Here is a 19,345-nt window from a genome sequence, read left to right as displayed (position 1 = left end):
AAATCCTTTGCTAATTCATCAGGTAGCTGGACAACGAAAGCGGAGTGAACATGCTCCTTCCGACTCAAGGCATCTGCAACCAAATTCGCCTTGCCTGGGTGATAATGAATCTCCAAGTCATAATCCTTAATGAGCTCCAACCAACGGCGTTGCCTCAGGTTGAGATCCTTCTGAGTGAATATATACTTCAAACTCTTATGGTCCGTGTATACTTGGCACTTAGTTCCCATAATGTAGTGTCTCCAAATCTTCAGTGCATGCACAACTGCTGCCAATTCCAAGTCGTGAGTGGGGTAATTCAATTCATGTTTCCGCAACTGACGAGATGCATAGGCGATCACATGTCCTTCTTGCATGAGCACACATCCAAGTCCTTGGCCACATGCATCACAGTAAATGTCAAATCCCCTCTGCAGATCTGGCATAATCAATACTGGAGGTGACATCAATCTCTCCTTCAATTGATCAAAGCTCTCTTGGCATTTCTCATCCCACTTGAATTCTTTCCCTTTCTCCAAAAGCGATGTCATGGGCTTAGCAATCTTAGAAAATCCTTCAATAAATCTCCGATAATATCCTGCGAGTCCCAAGAAACTCCGAATCTCAGTAACTGTAGTGGGCACTCTCCACTCCATAATCTCCTTTACTTTAGCAGGATCCACAGCTATTCCTCCATTAGAAATAATATGACCAAGGAATGGCACCTTGTCAATCCAAAACTCGCACTTGCTGAACTTAGCGTAGAGTTGATTATCTCGTAACTTCTGTAACACCAACCTTAGATGTAGCTCATGATCACTTTCATTCTTAGAATAGATAAGAATATCGTCGATGAATACCACGACGAATCTGTCCAAATACTCCATAAACACCTTATTCATCAAATTCATGAAGTAAGCTGGTGCATTGGTTAGTCCAAATGACATAACAGTAAACTCATATAATCCATATCGAGTCGAGAAAGCCGTCTTGGGAATATCCGATGGTCTAATCCTCATCTGATGGTAACCCGATCGGAGATCAATCTTCGAAAATACTCTTGCACCTCGCATCTGATCAAATAAATCCTCAATACGGGGCAACGGATACTTGTTCTTTACCGTAACATCATTAAGAGATCTATAATCCACACACATTCTTTGTGATCCATCCTTCTTCTGCACAAATAAAACCGGCGCTCCCCAAGGTGAGGAACTCGGACGAATGTAACCGGCCTCTTGTAACTCCGTCAACTGCTTCTTCAGTTCCTTCAACTCCTCTACGGACATTCTATATGGCCGTTTAGAAATAGGGGCGGTTCCAGGTAAGAGATCAATAACAAACTCAACTTCTCTATCAGGTGGCATCCCTGGTAACTCCTCTGGAAAGACATCCGGAAAATCTCTGACCACCCGGATGTTGTCACCAACAAACTCCTCAGGCATAAAGAACATTGCACGCATGGATGAGGAGGTTACTGCAATATTAACTTGAAATCTTTCTCCTTTAGTGGTAGTGAGCTCTACGGTACCTCTACCACATGCTATAACGGCCTTTGCCTTTCTTAGCCATGACATACCAAGGATCAGATCTATACTGCTTGACTCTAATATTATAGCAGTAGCTCCAAATTCTCTACCCATAATGGTCAATGTCAATCTACGTGTCATTTGATTCGCCTCAACAGGACCTTTAGGTGTAATTACTATCAGAGGTTTTCTCATATTTAGCAGTGGTATTTCATTTGTGTTGGCATATCGAGCAGACATGAATGAATGTGTAGCACCAGAATCAAATAATATGGTTGCAGGAATTGTATTAACATAAAACATACCAATTACGAGGTCCCCACCATCAGGAGTATCATCAACGCTGACTTGATTCACCCTGGCTATAGAATATCCCTTGCCAGGGGTCTGTTGCTTGTTCTGAGCTGGAGTAGTAGCAATCCTCTGTGGGCAGACATTTGCATAATGACCAATCTTCCCACACTTGAAACATTGAGTGCCCGGACTCTGTCCTGCAAACTTTGTCGGGGTGCCCGTGGGAGTAGCCTGTCGAGGAGGTGGAGTCCTCAGTGGTGATTGCTGAACTGGGGGTGGTCCTCCGGGTCGAGTCGGTGTACCCTGTGGTGAACTGTAGCGAGGACGAACACTGCTGCTACCTTGTCCTTGAGATATGGCCTTTCTCTTCAAATCTCCCAGTTGAACACGCTTGTGTTCAATAGCCAGTGCCTTATCAAGCAGCCTCTGAAATGATGGAAATGTGTGTGCCACAAGAGCATACTGCAGTGGTCCGTTAAGTCTTTCAATGAAATGTTCCTGCTTCCTCTCGTCTTCAGCAACTTCTTCAGGGGCATATCTGGATAACTGAATAAACTTGTCGCGGTACTCGCTGACTGACATACTTCCTTGCTTCAGCGACAGAAATTCCTTCTTCTTGATCTTTATCATCCCAGCTGGAATATGGTAGTTCCTGAATTGTGTACTGAACTCTGCCCAAGTGATAGTATCAGCAGCATCGTGGGCAGCAGTATATGAATCCCACCAATCAGCAGCAGGACCAGTCAGACGTCCTGAAGCGTATAAAACCTTCTCCCGATCAGTGCACTGTGCAATATTCAGCATCTTCTCAACGGACTTCAGCCAATCATCCGCGTCCAGTGGATCCGGTGAGCTAGCGAATGTAGGTGGCTTATGACTCATAAACTCCCGGTGCTTATCACGAGGTGGAACTGGTGGTGGTGGTGGAGGCAATGGCACTTGTTGCTGCTGTTGCTGTTGTTGCATTTGCTGTTGCAGCTGCTGCTGTTGCGCCCTCCTTTCTTGGCGTATCTCATCTCTCTCCTGGCGCAACTCCTGGCGTATGTCTTCTCTTTCCTGACGCATCTCTTGGCGTTCTTGCTGCATCTGAGCACGCATATCAGCCATAGTGTCCGCCATTTGCTGCATCACCGCCATCTGAGCAGCAACCAGTGGGTCAACTCCGCCTGGTGGAGGATTAGGAGGATTCATCTCTGCAGGCTGCGGCTGAGGTTGTCTATAAATTCTTCGAGTGTGTCGGTTAGGAGGCAAATCAATTCCACCACCCCTCCTGGTATTGACCATCTGAGTTAGATACATATGGTAAGAAAGAGCAGTAGACAAGGCAGTAATTACAATCGTGTTACTTTGGGGGATTTATTAGCTAAGCAGATTAATATTTCACCTACTATAGCTAATTCAATACCTTATGTTGGTACATGCTAAGATGTCCATCTATAATAATTCAATCAATCAAAGAAGCAAATCAGACATTTAGCATCAGCACAATCAACCAACATTTTTTTAAGAAAATAGTTTTAACTTTTGTTTCGGGTTCCCTAACTCTTAAGAATGTCATAGGGGTAGGGATTCCAAGGTTTGAAATCCATCTTGTCTCAGAGTAGAAAAGGTAAGAATGATCAGAGTAGAACAGTAGAAGGTGAGACAGAATCAAGATAAGTATAGAATGAATCAGAGTAAGGTAAGTATAGAATTAATTAGAATAAGATAAGTGGGTAAGGGTTGTCCATTTCTATCTAGGTTTCGTCCTACAGTCAACATTTCCTCTGATACCACTTCTGTAACACCCGGTTTTAAAGGACAAAGCCGGGTGCATCTCATACATGCGCCAAGAAGACAACATATATAATAACAGAGTGTATAGAGATAAATGTCATAAAACATCAGAGTATTTATTACATAGCGGAAGACTTAATACAAAATAAAAGAATAAACATAAAACGAACTAAGGATCGTCGGCGCCAATGTCGACTGAGAAACGCCACCTAGATCAGATCATACTCCTCGCCTTGTGGCTCCTCCTGAACCACCTGTTCTTCTCCTGTGGGGGGTGTGAGACAGCAAGAGTGAGCTCACATACGTTCATCGCTCAACAAGTCGTGGGGAATAATGTGGCATGAACTCACCAAAGGTGGGAGTTCATGAAGTGTAAGGCTGATCAATGGAATAAAGGCTGAGGCTGAGCATTGCTTTTATAAGTTGGTCAAAATTTTATTAGCAATTACTAAGTGTAAGTAAATACCAAACCTTAATAATAATAAAGAAAAGTAATAGTAAAATAAATCCAAATGCAATGATATGACAAATTAAGTTTAAGTTCCATAATTTAATCATGTGAGGGTCCGAGCCGCTCTTGACCGTGAGCACGGCTAGTATACTAGTTTTACACTCTGCAGAGGTTGCGCATCTTTACCCACAAGTCGTGTATCCCATGTCGCCTGGGTTTGCAAGGCCCTTAGACACTACCGAGGTGAATGGCTAGGGATCCACTACGAGGCCTTTACAAAGTTCCACTAGCTTCCGAAAACCCGCTACAGTTTATAGGAAGATCCAGTACAGGGTTCCTGGCTGACAGCCATCGCAGCAAAATCAACCAGGGACCTCCCCGCACTGACCTCTCCCCTACTGCCCTTGCCCCTTTCGGGTAAGGTAGTCTTCCACTAGCTTTCCTAATTAGTCAGCCAAGGGCGTCCCATTAAACCCTTGTGGTAGCACTGTTTTCCCGGGTGGTTCTCCATGTTCCCATTAATTTAATGATCTTAACATGAACAATAATAATAACAAGTTAATAACAGCATAATCATGAATAGTGTATCTCCATACCCAATCCACATAAAGCAATAGCAAGTACTACCCAAAAATATTTCAGGGGTGAACAAGGTATAGAGGTAATCAAAACTGGGGTAACATAAAGGCTCCCATCAAAATTATCCTATGCAGATCATTAAAATTAATAAGAACATGGCTGGGAAAGTAAGTGATCAAGGGCACAACTTGCCTGCAATGAGCTCCTGCTCAGCTACTTCTACTTGTTGAAGCTCAGGTTCCACAGTGGGTTGCTCGTCTACTCGCATCAACACAATACATACATAGTATAGCCAAAATCAACATCACACCAAACAGATGAATGAAATATACAGTAAAAATCTACACATTAAAATGAAACCATAGGAACTGGAATCACTAAATTTTGAGTTATAGAATTCAAGTTATGAATTTCCTAAGATTTAAGGTGATTATAATAGGATTAGATGATAAATTAATTTTCTAACAGAGTTCATGTCGAAACAGTGATTCTAAATGATAGAGAATATTATTACCAAATTTTAGGAATTGGAATGACTCAATTTGGAGCTAAAATGAATTTTCTATGAATTAACTAAGTTCTAGGAATTATTTTTGTATTAATAATACCTTTACTAATTCATTTATACATTTTAAATGTGCTCTGGACTGGGCCTCGATTTCTAGAAAATACAGGGTTCTCGGTGAAAGTCTTCTAAGACACAGAGCACAGTACGAGTGGATGGCGGGTTGATTACTGCTTTCCTCGGGGTCTCTTTAGAAAAAATGCCCCGCGAAGGGGTATGGTGGTATTCTGGCCGCCAGATCACGAGTAGACGGCCACGATTTAGTCGATGAGGGTTATGGTTCTGTGGGCGCTCCGATCGCCCGATTCCACACGGGTGGCTCAGATCCATTCGGAAGTGTTGTGAAACGATTTGCTTCGAGAGTCATCAGATCGCGGATCAATGGTTCACAGCGACCGCGACCATGGACACGATCAGAGCCGTCAATCGATAAATCTACGCACCGATTCTATTCTGCAGTAAAAGTGTTTGAAACTAATCCTAGCCGCATGATCGGATTGGACGGCCGCGACATCGTCTCCTTCACCCGACCGGCAAAGCACAGCAGCGCACCCCACCCGGCGACACGCTCGCCGGAGAACCTTCGATGCGGCCACAAACCAACCCGGATCTCCAATCCAACAAAGCTACACTAAGAAAAAGCTAGGGCGAACCCGATGGGGGGGATAATTACCCAGGATTTGCGACGATGGCAGCTCGCCCACGAGGTTGCGCGACTGCAGGTCTCCGATGGGAAAATCCGTGCGCCGCCGGGGATCCTAACGCTACAATCACCGCCGCCGACAGGTCCGCCACAACCCAACGATGCTCCCTGGCCGATCACCGATGCCCGCGGACAAGTACGGCAACAGCGCTCGAGCGCGACTGCGGCGACGGATTTGCTGCCGAGCTAAATGCGGCGGCGCAAGATTTGTGGAGCTGTGGCAACGGAGGAACGAGCGCACGACTGGACGGGATGAGGACTACCGCGAGTTGGAGGAAGTTTTATCTCCAGCGGGCGCGGCTGAACAGGTCGGACGCGCGAGGATTCCGCGGCGGTCGTTGCGCTTGAGTCCGGTAAAATCCGTGAAGGGAGGTGGGAGACGGCTGACAGCGTGGGCCCCAGGTGTCGGCGGGGAAGGAGGGAGCGCGCAAGCGATAAGCGGATGCCGGTGGGCCCCTAATGTCAGCCCCCCGCGCGCGCCAGATCCCGGTCAGGTGGGCAGCGCAGTGGGTGGCGTATTGGGCCGGATTGGTGTAAGTTGGCCCATGAACGAGGGTCTCTTTTTTTTCTTTTTATCTTTTCTTCTTACTTTCTTCATTTCAAAATTTGGTTTGAATTCAAATTTTAAATTCGAACATTGTATAGATTCTTATCCTCCAATCATATTGTGAAATGAAAATACAAATCTTGGAGATAATAGTATATTATTTATATTTTTATACCCTTTTCTCTTCTCCCATTTTTGAAAACCCTAGTTTTAATTTAGGGTTTGATTTAACTTCTAGTCATTTTTATATTGTTATTATTTTTATTTAATGCACAAACATAAAAACTCCAACAAATGCACTTTCCTTTATTTTAGAATCATTGTTTTATTTAGTCACTGTCAATTACATAGGTGCTCTTTTTATGATGCAAATAAGGCACACAAAATGAGGAGCTCTCTCTCTATTATTCTTTGTATACAACTTTGAGTATTACAACGCTGTCCGAGCAACTCGGTGAAAGGACAGCTAATTGGATCCGTGCTAGAAAACCAAGGGAAACTGAGTCTGGTGTATCTTTTGATGATCCCAATGTCGAAGAAGCGGCAAAAAACATATATGCAATTGCAGCTAAGCAGAGCGAAGGAACATTTAAGCCGCAAAGGGAGAAAGACATTCTAACGGCTGGTCTCGGTAACCCTGAGCATCCTAGTCGTGTACGAGGAATATCATCTAAGGAAGGATAGAAGGAAGGATTCGGACCACAATGGGAAGGTCTGTACAAGAAACGTGATCGATACAAGGAAGAGATGGCAAATTATTTTAAGGAGGAGGCCAAGAAAGAGTTCAAAGACCTGATGTCTGAAATGCTATCGAATCCTCCTCCAGAATTGATGCAGCAATTGGCGATGGCGAGTGCGACGTCTGTTCAACAAATGACCACTCCACAGATGCAAATAATTCCAGCAGCTCAAACGCCGGCTGCCACCGAGGGTACGACCATCCCAAGCTCTGTCGCATCAACGGGAAATAAGGTCCGCTATCCAGTTGATGACATCACAAGGCCTGTGGCATGCACACTAGTTATAAGATATGGTATTAACAATCAGCGTACAAGGAAAGTAGCCACAGGCCTTGCGATCCCAGGACGCAAGTTCCATGGAAACGACATTCCAGAAGAATATTGTAGGGTAGAAGTGACGACAGTCGTCCAAGGATAAGAGGACGACATGCTAGACATCCCTGGGCCCGAAGGTATCGAGACACTTGGACAAGCTATCAAGAATTTTATCCTTTGGCCTCGAAGGGATGTCGAATTGCTTGATTGGTCGAATTCGTCGCAGGCCCAACCGTCTCCGCCTTCTCAAATTGCTGTTCCTATTGTACATCCATCATCACCTCCTCAAACTTCACATGCTGCTCCTCATCCTCTTTCTGACCCTCCTTCTCCTCATCCTCATGGTGGCCCATCGTCTCCGCCACATACATCGCCCTTCAGGGATCCACCTTCTCCACAGCCATCTCCACGACCATCTAAAGTTTCTATACCAAAAGTAGTGTCCCCGTATAAGAAAAAGAAGAGTAAATCCACTGCTGGCATTGTTCGTTTTTTGAAAGGGATTGGACGGAGCCTCACGTCAGACAATGTTGATTTGGCCGATCTCGAGGAGTCCGCAAAAAAGGCTGAGGCAATGGCCGCAAAGATAAAGAACCCAACTAAGGCAGATTATAAAAACGTGCCTAAAAAATATGTGCCGGGCAGACCACTACTCACTTTTGAGAAACTAAAGAAGGTCCCGGCTAATATTAAAAGGTTGCATGTTTGGTAAATGCGGGCATCTTCAGTTGGCATCGACACCATCAGTGTTAATATACCAGCCCATGCTTTTATTGGTTCAAATCAAAAAGCCGTTGTTACAATCGAGGACATGTGGTTAATGATGAACCTTCAGAGACTCGACGTGCAACTTGTAACCATATTTGCATTGTAAGTGTCACTCATACTCCATATATATGTGTTATTATTAGTGAGTTGTATAAATTTTCAATATCTGACATGCACGTGTGCGTTGCAGAATGCAACATGATCAGCAGGAGATCCTTTATGGTACCAATCCCAATGCTAGTGTCAGTAAAAGGGTTGGGTATCTCAACCCAATAAAGATATGCGAGGATAACCACACTTTTAGAATCGGAAAAGGCAACGAAGCATTACAGGGGCTAACATACAAAGAAATTGAGGTGCGTATCCAGGATCTGAAGAAGGATTTTGAAGCAAGATACGCCACCTACATAGGACACGCAATGCTTCAATTTCAAGACAGGGAATCCATAGTGGCCCCGTACAACTTTAAGTAAGTGTGATTTTGCATAAATAAAATTAATAATTTCAATACACATGTATCACAAGTTTGATTCGTACAGAGACCACTGGATATGCTTCTTCATTTATCCTAAGGTTGGAAAGGTGCTGGTGCTCGACTCCTTGCACACCGAGCCTTCGGCCTATTCAAAATTCCTCAGCATCTTAGAGCTGTAAGCCTTTTCTATGCATGCATACTTATATCGATGAGAATTGTAGAATAACATGGTGATTCTATTTGAGATCACAGGGCATTTAGGTTTTATAAGTTTCAAGGTGGAAAGTACGACACGTCCAAAAAAGGCGTGCCACTAGACATCCATTATAACTGGCCGGTAAGTATGTGAATTTATGAATACATATCATACATGTACGTACATAGGACAATGTTGCAAATAAATAACCAATCTCCCGTTATGTAGTGCCACAAGCAACCACCCGGATCGGTCCTATGTGGGTTCTACGTGTGCGAGTTCATGAGAATGAACGGACGATACATCACGAACCCTGGCAAGGTATTATTAGTAATAGTCACGTATGTATTTATGTCATTAAAGATGCAAATGTGTTATTATTGAGTATAAATAGATGATGTTTATAAACTTCCTTTACAACAATTTCAACAAGGAAGCCCGGAGAACTTGACTGAAGGTGCATTGTATGGCATAGTTGAGGACCTGTGCACATTCATATTGAAAGAGGTCATTCCCGCAGAAGGGAAATATCACGATGCTTCCGGAACATTAGCTTTGCCAAAGTTTAGAATACTAACAGAAATTAGTAGACTATCTCTTAGCCGAGATAGTTATTAGAGCTTAAGTGAAAACTTTGATGTATATAATGTGTGATGCATACATGGTTGTAAACAAGACTTTGATGTATATAAATGTATGATAGAATTTAATTCCATGTTGCTTTTAATATCAATATATATATATATATATATATATATATATGTTTTGTGTGTGTAAATATATATAAATTTCAGTACTGATTGAAAATTTAAAAAAGGCGGGAAAACTTTCCACTGGCGGCTAAATAAAACAAACCGCCAGTGGAAATGCTATTTTCACTGGCGGTTTTCTTTATAAAACCGCCAGTGAAAATAGCATTTCCACTGGCGGTTGCTAAAGAAAACCGCCAGTGAAAATAGCATTTCCACTGGCGGTTCTAGAATAACCGCCAGTGGAAATGACGATTTCCACTGGCCCCTAGCACTGGCGGCACTGAAAAGCGCCAGTGAAAACGTCTCTAGAACCGCCACTATAGAGGCTGTGTGTACTAGTGAAACACATCACTAGTAAAATCTGGTAATAACTCAGTGACTTTTTTATTTTACATGTCTCTAATATGATGTTTAGTGACATGTATATATAAACACGTCACTAGCTTCAGACGTCAAATATGTTCAGTGGCGTGTATCATTAATACATATACATTAGTGACGTGTATATATAAACACATCACTGGATTTAGACGTCAAATCTATTTAGTGATGTGTTTTTGAATACATACCAATAATTCATATATATTAGTGACGTGTATATATAAACCACTACCAGACTCGCCTTCTTTGCCGAGTGTCCAGGCACTCGGCAAAGGCCATTTTACACTCAGATGAAAAAACCCTCAAATAATCACTCGGATGAAAAGGCCATTTTGCACTTGGGATTCAACCTTCGCGATGCAGTTAAAATTCAATTTTTCAAATGATCTCAGATGAAAAAACCACAAAAATGAAAGTTGTAGGTCTTCAAAAGTTATGAACCTTTATAGCTGACAATGTTTTGATTTAAAATCATTTTTTCATAGAAAAATATGTTTGAAGTTTTCAAATTTGAAAATCAAATTTTGTAAACGACCTCGAATGATGAAGTACCAAAATAAAAGTTGTAGATCTCAAAAAGTTATACAACTTTATAGTTGACAAGTTTTTCATTTAAATAAATTTATTACCTCAAATAATCAATTTACATTTGGTTTGTTATAATAAGTAGGGAATGAAAATGTAATACAAACAACATAAAAGAGTTGGTGGTACAATGGTAGATGAGCTCGTGTCTTAGGTGGATGTTGTGAGTTTGAATCTCATGAGTCACATAGGGGTTGTTTAGTAGGGAATAAATTTATTTTGTCAGGTATTTCTGTTAGTGGCACACATTTAAAAACGCATCACTAAGGTGGTTCAGTAATTTATTTTGTCTGGTAGTTCTGTTAGTGTTGGTTACTTGTTCTCAAGTGCTGTGAATTAAGAACAAGGCAACATGATTGTTAAAGTTAAAAGACTTTCGTCCTCTGAAGCATTGTTTCCCTTTGGATTCAATGGTCATCGGATGAAGGACATGCCTTCATCATTTCATAAATAAATTAGAATACATGAATGCAAACACAAAGAGTACAGATTATCAATACATCCATATTATTACTCCTCAAGATTTATAGAAGTATTAACAGAATTTGTATTACATTTATACCTTCGGCTTGTTCGAAGGTGATGACGCGAGATAATGATTACAATTCAGCGTGAACAGTACGGTGCTACTGTTCATCTATTTATAGGCACGAGACGCAGCTCGGGTAAAATTACATTCATATCCTTCAACATTTGTTTATAAGCATAACTTAAAACACTAGGGTCTATCTGGTCTTTTCATCCTTTGCTTGATATGAAGCTAATGGTAGCTTCAGCACTTGCCACCGTTGCTTTTTAAGCGAGATCTTTGTCTTGAGGACCTTCGGCAAAAGGAGGGAAGTCTTCAGCATCGCTTTTCCGATGGTGTCTTTGTTTTGAGGACCTTCGGTGGAGAAGGAGACCCCCAACAGTAGCCCCTTCACGGTGCTAGATCGTTTTTTCGTAATGAGCTCGATCCGTGAAAAACACGAAGGCTTTGGAATGTCGAAGGTCCGAAAACACCTTCCATGAGCTTGTTTTCAAAAAACGATTAAAATATTCCAAGCGCTTGCCAGTCCACCGTTCAGCCAGTATACACGCTTTGGCGGTTCGCCTTCTTCTCCTGCGGGGCTATATAAACAGACAAGTTGGTGAGAAGTTACCTTAGCATTCATTGCTATTGCACAGTTGTGCTGTTGAAAATTTTAACTGAAGCCGAAGCTCTCTGCATTGTATTTTCGAACAAGCACTTCATCGCTTACGATCAACTTCGTCTAAAAGAAGTTGAACACCAAAATGGCCAGGGTAAGATCCACTACAAGGGTGTCCCATGAGGGAGATCAGAGTGAAATAACTGAGATAGCACCCATATCAGAAATGATGAGGCAATCAGGGCTGGTTATGCAAGAGGGAGCTATTGTCGAAGGTACCTTTAATGCCAAAGCTGAACAAGCTATGGCCGAAGTTGAGAGTGATAACGAAAGTGAAGAGGACGATAGTATTATGTGCCCAACTAAGCCTAGTCATGTTGAATTTGGAAAATTCACAGTAAAGGCAGAGGATCTGGTTGTGATGAAGAAACTAGGTTATTTTGGAGAGAATGATAATGAATTGATTCACTTTGCTAGAGAAGAAATAATTCCAGAGCCGAAGGAAGATGAAGTTGTGGTATTCAAGAGCTTCTTCAGGGCGAGGCTTCGGTTCCCCCTTTACGAGATGGTAGAGGAAGTTTTAAAGAAGTTTGAGATCTGTCTCCATCAACTGACCCCGAACGCTATCGTCAGGCTTAGCTTTTACATCTGGGCTCTCTAAATCCAAGGAAAGAGTGCTAACGCCGAAGGGTTCTGCCGGGTTCATGAACTTCATAATCAGACAAAGGCAAGGGCTGACGGTCTGCACAAAAAATTTGGATGCTACAACTTTGCATACCAAAAGGATACGAAGGCCCCCGTGATAGGCTACCGGACCAAGTGGCCCACTGGTTGGACTAGTGAATGGTTTTACGTTAAAGAAGACGAGAAGAAAAGGGAAAAGTTTATGAGCATGGTAATGATTCCACTGCGACTAAACTTCGGCATGACTCGGCCCCTGTGCAACATGCAGCTGGGGTCTCCTTGCAACCTAGCTGAAGTGGAATTTACGGTCGTGGCTGAGCATATCAGCACAAGCGATTTGGTACAAGAATATCTGGCAAACCGAACATTCCCAACTTCTAGCGGCTGGCGAATGCCGAAGAAGAAAGAAGAGCGGAAGAAATACGAGCTTGTTCGTCTGCCGTACCGTTTCAAATTTTAGAAAAGATTTTAAGAACCATGCACTGAATGGTTAGAATTGATAGAAACCATGTGCAATGAAATTCTTGGAAACTATACGAAGAAAGAAGATCAGCTAATGACTGCTGCCTTTGGCACCTGGCCAAAATGAAGGATGAACCATGTAATGGATGCTCTTAACTTTGAGTATCCTAACTACGAAAGGCTTGATGAAGGGGCCGGAGGAGTCAAGAGGAAGAGGATTGTCAGTATTCTAAGTAGGCAGGTTATCCGGTCGGTTAAAGAAGACCAAGAGGCTTTGAAGAAGAGAGAAACTGTACCGGAGGCGAAATTATCGGCTCCCAAAAAACGGAAGCTTGCCGAGATATCCTCTGAGAAGTCGAAGATGCAAGATGTACCAAAGCAGACTGCAAGCCCTTCTTCGTCTTCTACTGCTGAGGTCTCGGAGATATTGAAGGTAATGACTGAGTCTTTCCCATTTGCACTGCTAAGTCCTTTGAGGTTGGAACTGACTAGCCTCTTACATACAAGGGAAATCTCTTCGGCTGGCAAGGGGAAAATGGGGGCTAGAAGAAACGACGTATGATGAATATACTGGAAGCCATTGAACAGACCCCGCCCTCAGCTTCGGCAGACAAAGCTACTAAATCTAATGATGCCAAAGCTACCGTCGCAGCCGAAGACGAAAATCTCACAACCACGCTGTTAGAAATTGACAGACTTATATCAGACGTGGTTGCGGAGAAAGAGGTAGCCGCAGTAGTTTTTGATAAGGGGAAGAAAATTGAAGTAACATCTTCGCAAGGCATGAATTGACCTACGACACTTGGGCGGCCAACAGCTCTTCGAAGAGGACATATCAAAGCTAAAAGAATTTGCTATCTCCTGCGGCTACTAGCCGGGGTCAATGCTCTTCGGCGGTGTTGGGGGCCTTCCTCTCCCGAAGGTCCTAAAAAACGTGACTAACCATATATTTTTAGTGTAACATAGATGTTGGGAACTTGTTCTCAAATGCTATGAGTTAAGAACAAGGCAACACAGAAAAATGTTAATCGGTAAAGTCCTTCGTCTTACGAAGCATTATTTCCCTTGGGATATAATGATTTTCGAACGAAGGTTATGAAGGACGTACCTTCATAAACACAGTGTACGATGATGAAGAATGAATCATAAAGAATATGAAGGATAACATAGACAATTATACATTATTATCAACTTATTTTTTGCATTATTATTATTATAAAGAAACAGAAATGACATCGAATTACAAATGTACCTTCAGCTTGGAAGAAAATGAAAGTACAGGTGTGACGCAAAAGCCAATGCCAAATCAGCGTAAATAGTACGGGGGTACTGTTCACCTATTTATAGGCACGGGACACAGCTCATATAAAATTACATTCATGCCCTTTACATTTGGTAGTAATTCTATAGTAATCCACCGAGGCATGAATAGCCTTTTCATCTTTAAGTCGGTTTCTTTTTCTGCTATTACGCCGAAGCTTTCCTGCTCACAGCTTCGGTGCTGTGTCGACCTTCGTATTCTTTGAGCTTCTCCCACTGTGGTACCGATTCGAGTCCGAAGATACCTGTTCACACATTATACTCCAGAAATACTGTTAAATCTTGTTTTTGAGGACCTTCGGAAGCCGAAGGCCCCCAACAGTAGCCCCTCGCAATATTAATTTGTTAGAGTAATAAATTTAAATTGCGACATGGACGAAGGCCTTAAGCCGAAGGTCCGAAAAAACACCTTCCCTTTGCTAGAATAGCAACATTCACTGACAAGTGGGGTCTTTCAATTTTTAACGCACTGGGCGTATAAATAAGATCATACCGCAAGCTCATTTGGCACGCTCTCTTGCCATCTGCTCTCGCTCACTCAATTTTTAGCTCTTGCGCACCAAGATTTGCTTAGCTTTTAAGTTTTGAAGCTTCGGCATTGAAAACAGTTTTTTAGTGTTTCCGAATATGTCTGAAGATAAGAAGGCTGCCGCCGAGATGAAACTGAGTCTCTCTGAAGAGAAGAATCTGGGGTTTCTTATAGCAATGTCGAAGACCAATACAGAAAAAATCACCAAAGAGATTTTAGAAGGTTTGTCTGAAGATACTGATGACAGCGACAGTTATGATGTGGATAGTGGTGGTGAAGACTCCGAAGATCGCCCTTGGCGACCAAGCCATGCGGTTTTCGGCAAATCAAGTATCAAAGAAAATCATCTTGTCAATATGAGAGGAAGGTATTTCCGGGACTTGTCCGTTGTGAGGGCCGACGAAGGAGAAAAGACTTGTCCGAACCCTGAAGAAAATGAAGTCGTAGTGTACCGAAGCTTTTTGAAAGCTGGACTACGATTTCCCCTGAGCAACTTTGTCGTAGAGGTGCTGAAAATATTCGAAGTCTATCTTCACCAACTTACCCCCGAAGCAATCATAAGGCTGAATATCTTCGTGTGGGCCGTGAGAATCCAAGGTCTGGAACCTGATGTGAAAAGTTTCTGCAATATACACGAATTATCATATGAGACAAAACCTTGGGGTAAGGAACAGTATCACAATAATTTTGGCTGCTACAGTTTCGTTTCTCGGTCTGGGTCAAGCTGTCCCGTGCCAACCTTTCAGAAGAGATGGCCCGGCGACTGGATGACAGAATGGTTTTACGTGAAGAATGACCTGAAAGTACGGGAAGATATCAAAGGTATAATTATGCGCCCTATTTGGCAAAGTTTCGGCCTGCGGAGGCCGAAGGTTGAAATGAATGAAGCTGCCGAAGAATGCCAGAGAGCCTTCAGTGTTATTTGTTCTTTTATTGGAACGAGAGATTTGGTACAAGAGCATATTGCCTTTAGAGTATGGCCGCTCGCGGAAAAATGGGAAATGCCGCAAGAAACCATAAAGGAGGCTGACGAAGGTGGACTTATCAGGCTGAAGTATACTTTCAAGTTCGGAGATAAATTCGTTGAGCCAGATGATGACTGGCTAAAAAGCATTGAAAATTTAAGTGATGAACTGCTTGGGGCTTACTCGAAGGCCGAAGATACTACATTGTCAGCAGCCTTCGGAGGCCGAAAAAAGAAAAGACTGAACCGGGTGTTTGACGCAATCGGGTTCGTCTACCCTGACTATCGTTATCCCATTCGAGGGCAGAAAAGAAAAAACACAACCTCTGCGAAAGAAGAAGCTGCAACTGCTCCTAGTGAGCCAGCACCGAAAAGAAAAAGGATAAAGGTCCTCACACATCGGCCACGCTATATTGAACCAGCCTCGGTGCCTGAGTTCGCCGGAGAGACCTCTTCGGTCACCGAAGCTGAAAAGCCAATCAAGCCAACCTTGCTGCCAGAAGTCGCAGAAATGGCCGAAGCGCCAACAAAAACAGAATTGGAAGAACCAAAGATTTTGTTATCAGAAACCAAAGAGATGGCCGAAGCGCCATCGTCAGAAAAAATGGAAGAAGCAAAAGGATCAGCTGAAGGATCAAAAATATCAGAAGTTTTAAGTCCTTCAGCAAATGTTGAGACAACAAAAATCCAAAAGGGGCCAGCGGCGACTTCAAAAAGAAAGAGAATGGACAATGTGTTAGATGTTCTGGAAACAATTAAGTCTTCAAGCACAACTCCGAAGAAGACTGTTGCAACTTCCGAAGCGAAAACTAAAATTTCTGATACTAAGGCTCCAGAGCAAGAAACTGAAGCTGAAGCTGGGCCCTCAGAGCCCACGAAAGTAAAATCCTTGGAAACCGAGGAAGAAAGAATAACGGAGCCAATTCTTGTTGAAGAAATCAGTGCTATTGCCCCAGAAGCATCCCCCAAGGTCCTTGATTATATTGTTCGTCATGCTTCGGGGAAAAAATTATCAGAAAAAGAAAAGCAAGAGGCCCAGATTTATGCCCAAAAACTGAAGTATCCAAAGGGGGCATTAATATTCAATGGCAGTGGGGAAGAAGACTTTTTGTATTGTCTCCCTGACAGCAAGGAGATTTCTGTCTGTCGGGAGATGAGCAAGAGCTTCGGATTCCCAACACTAGAAGACGGGCTCTCGATGCTGTCGAAAAACGAACTGGCCGACAGCCTGGCATACAATAGCTTAAAGGTGCAAGAAATGAGATCTTTGTATTTTTTCTTGAGACCAAAATTTTTCGTTTGCTTAAATCTATTGATGCACACACATTTTTCTTTGCAGGGCCTTATACTTAGCAATGCCCTCAGGGCCCAAAAAGATGCCGAAGACGAAGGGTGCGCTATAGCCCTGAGCAACCTTCGTTCCGAAGTAATTGAACTGAGGAACGAAGGTCTCGAAAAAGATAAAATATTACATTCATTGATAAATAGAATAAAAGAAGACAAAGCTACTTTTAAAGGTCAAGCTGAGGCTTAGAAGCGTGAAATTGAAGATCTTCGAAAACAACTGGCCAGAGCCAAAGAGGAACGCATACTTGAAGAAACGAAGCGAGAACTTAGCGACCAATGGGCAAATCATTTAGAGGGAACTGTTGAAGAGCTTCGTTCGTTCAAGAAAAGATGCTATAACAAATCTATGGAGTGTGTCAAGAAGTTGAAAGCTAGCTTCGCCAGTGTCGGCGCGTTCTCGAGCGAAGAGAACTTTACAAGAGGCAACCCCGAAGGTCCCATCGAATGGATTACTCACGAAGCTGAGGCCTTCGAGGAAATTTTAAATAGCCGCGGAGACATATGTGCTTTCTCGGGTGCCAGGGGAATTGCCACCATTTTGGAGAAAAAGGGCTGCGAGCATGTAAAGATTTTAGCGCAATCCGAAGCTACCTTGTCCTTCGAAGATGCAAGAGATCCTTCAGCCGAAGCTAGCATGGTTGGTGGAAAATTTTTCACCGATGTCTGGGATAATGGTGGCCGAGAAATGGCCCGAGAAATTATCCAAAAAAGCGAAAAGGGTATTCACGATGCTAGAGAAGTAGCTGAGGATGCTGAAAAAAGCGCAGAGCCCGAAGGGCAAATAGGTATTAACTAATGGTTTTTATTGTGTTGTAATTTTTGGTTTTAAACTTCGTTCACAATTTGTAATAGCAATGTAGCCGTATCCTGTCCTCCTTCAGATCCTACTAAAGCGTCTCCGGGCCCTCACCCGAAAGGAGATGACGAAATTAAAAAGATGGCTGAAGCTATCATGGATGAAGTTGTTGATCGGCTTCTGAACGAAGCTGCGGAAGTTGTTCTGAGAGAAGATTAAGTACTATTGTAAAAACTTCTGAAATGTAACATGTGTAACATCTTGTAGCCCTAAATATAATATACCTGTTTTTATTGTTCAATTCTTTACGATGCATGAAATTTTACATACGTACCGTTTTTGAGTCTTTGACGAAAAAACACCTTCCCTTCTTTTCATGCTTCGTGAAGAAGAATTTTTATTTATCACAACAATATTCGTAGTGTTCTGATGAATAATATCCAAGCTTCGTGAAGATATTTTCCGAAGCTACACTTCCGAAGATCAATAGTGTATCTGCTTACAACTTAGCATGATTTTCTCCTTTTTAAAACATTCTTCTGAAGATCAATATTGTGTCCCCTTCTTGTGCCATATGCAGCATGATGTATGATGCTTATGCTATGCGAAATGATGTAATGATGTTATGCTATGTAAGATGGTATTTATTCCGAAGACACACGCACATCCCTGCGATAAAACACATAATCTTTTTGAATCAGCGTTGACTTTTTGCTATAAGCCTCCCTTAGGAGCTTCTTCGCCTTTTACTTCAGCGGAATTAGCGTTTATTTTTCGCTGTAAGCCTCCCTTAGGAGCTTCTTCGCCTTTTACTTTCAGCGGTATTCGCGTTGACTTTTCACGCTTCGCCTTTTACTTTAGGCGGTATCAGCGTTGACTTTGCGCTGTAAGCTCTGCATTCCATTTGGAACGACTTTGGAGCAGAAAACTTACACTGCGCTCCCTTTGGAACGGCTTTTTATGACTTCAGCAAACTTACTCTGCGTTCCTTAGAACGACTTTTTGTTGCTTCGAAGAATTTTTGATAATTCGAAGGTCCTCCTTGTTATCGCAAATCTTTAAGCTTTAACAACTTAAGCCTATGGAGAAAGTATATTTTCCTTGTGGCAAACAACGAAACTATTACATGAAATCTAAAAAATTGTCCTTTATTACACAGAAAATAAAACTGAATGAAAAAGACTGCTATCAAGGTAGGATATTTGTCAATAGATGTGCTTTGACTCTGGCACAGTGCTGTTGACTGTGCGAGCTTCGGACTGTTCTCTGAAGTCCCTTTGGTGTGGAGCATATTGGCTCCCTTCTGGCTGTTGGCCTTGTTGCAGCGGTGGTGGAGGCGGAGGCTGTTGCCAGGAAGCTTGAGGTTGACTTGCCGAAGCAACAGAAACTGCAGGGTGGTTGCCTACATATTCTGGGATGTAAGGCGAATGATACGAAGCAGTGTGCATGACCTGCTTCGGCTGAGCCTGTTGTGCTGC

The sequence above is a fragment of the Zea mays genome, chromosome 1, assembly GCF_902167145.1.
Source record: "Zea mays cultivar B73 chromosome 1, Zm-B73-REFERENCE-NAM-5.0, whole genome shotgun sequence".
Taxonomy (NCBI): domain Eukaryota; kingdom Viridiplantae; phylum Streptophyta; class Magnoliopsida; order Poales; family Poaceae; genus Zea; species Zea mays.
Note: the sequence above shows the minus strand (reverse complement) of the source record.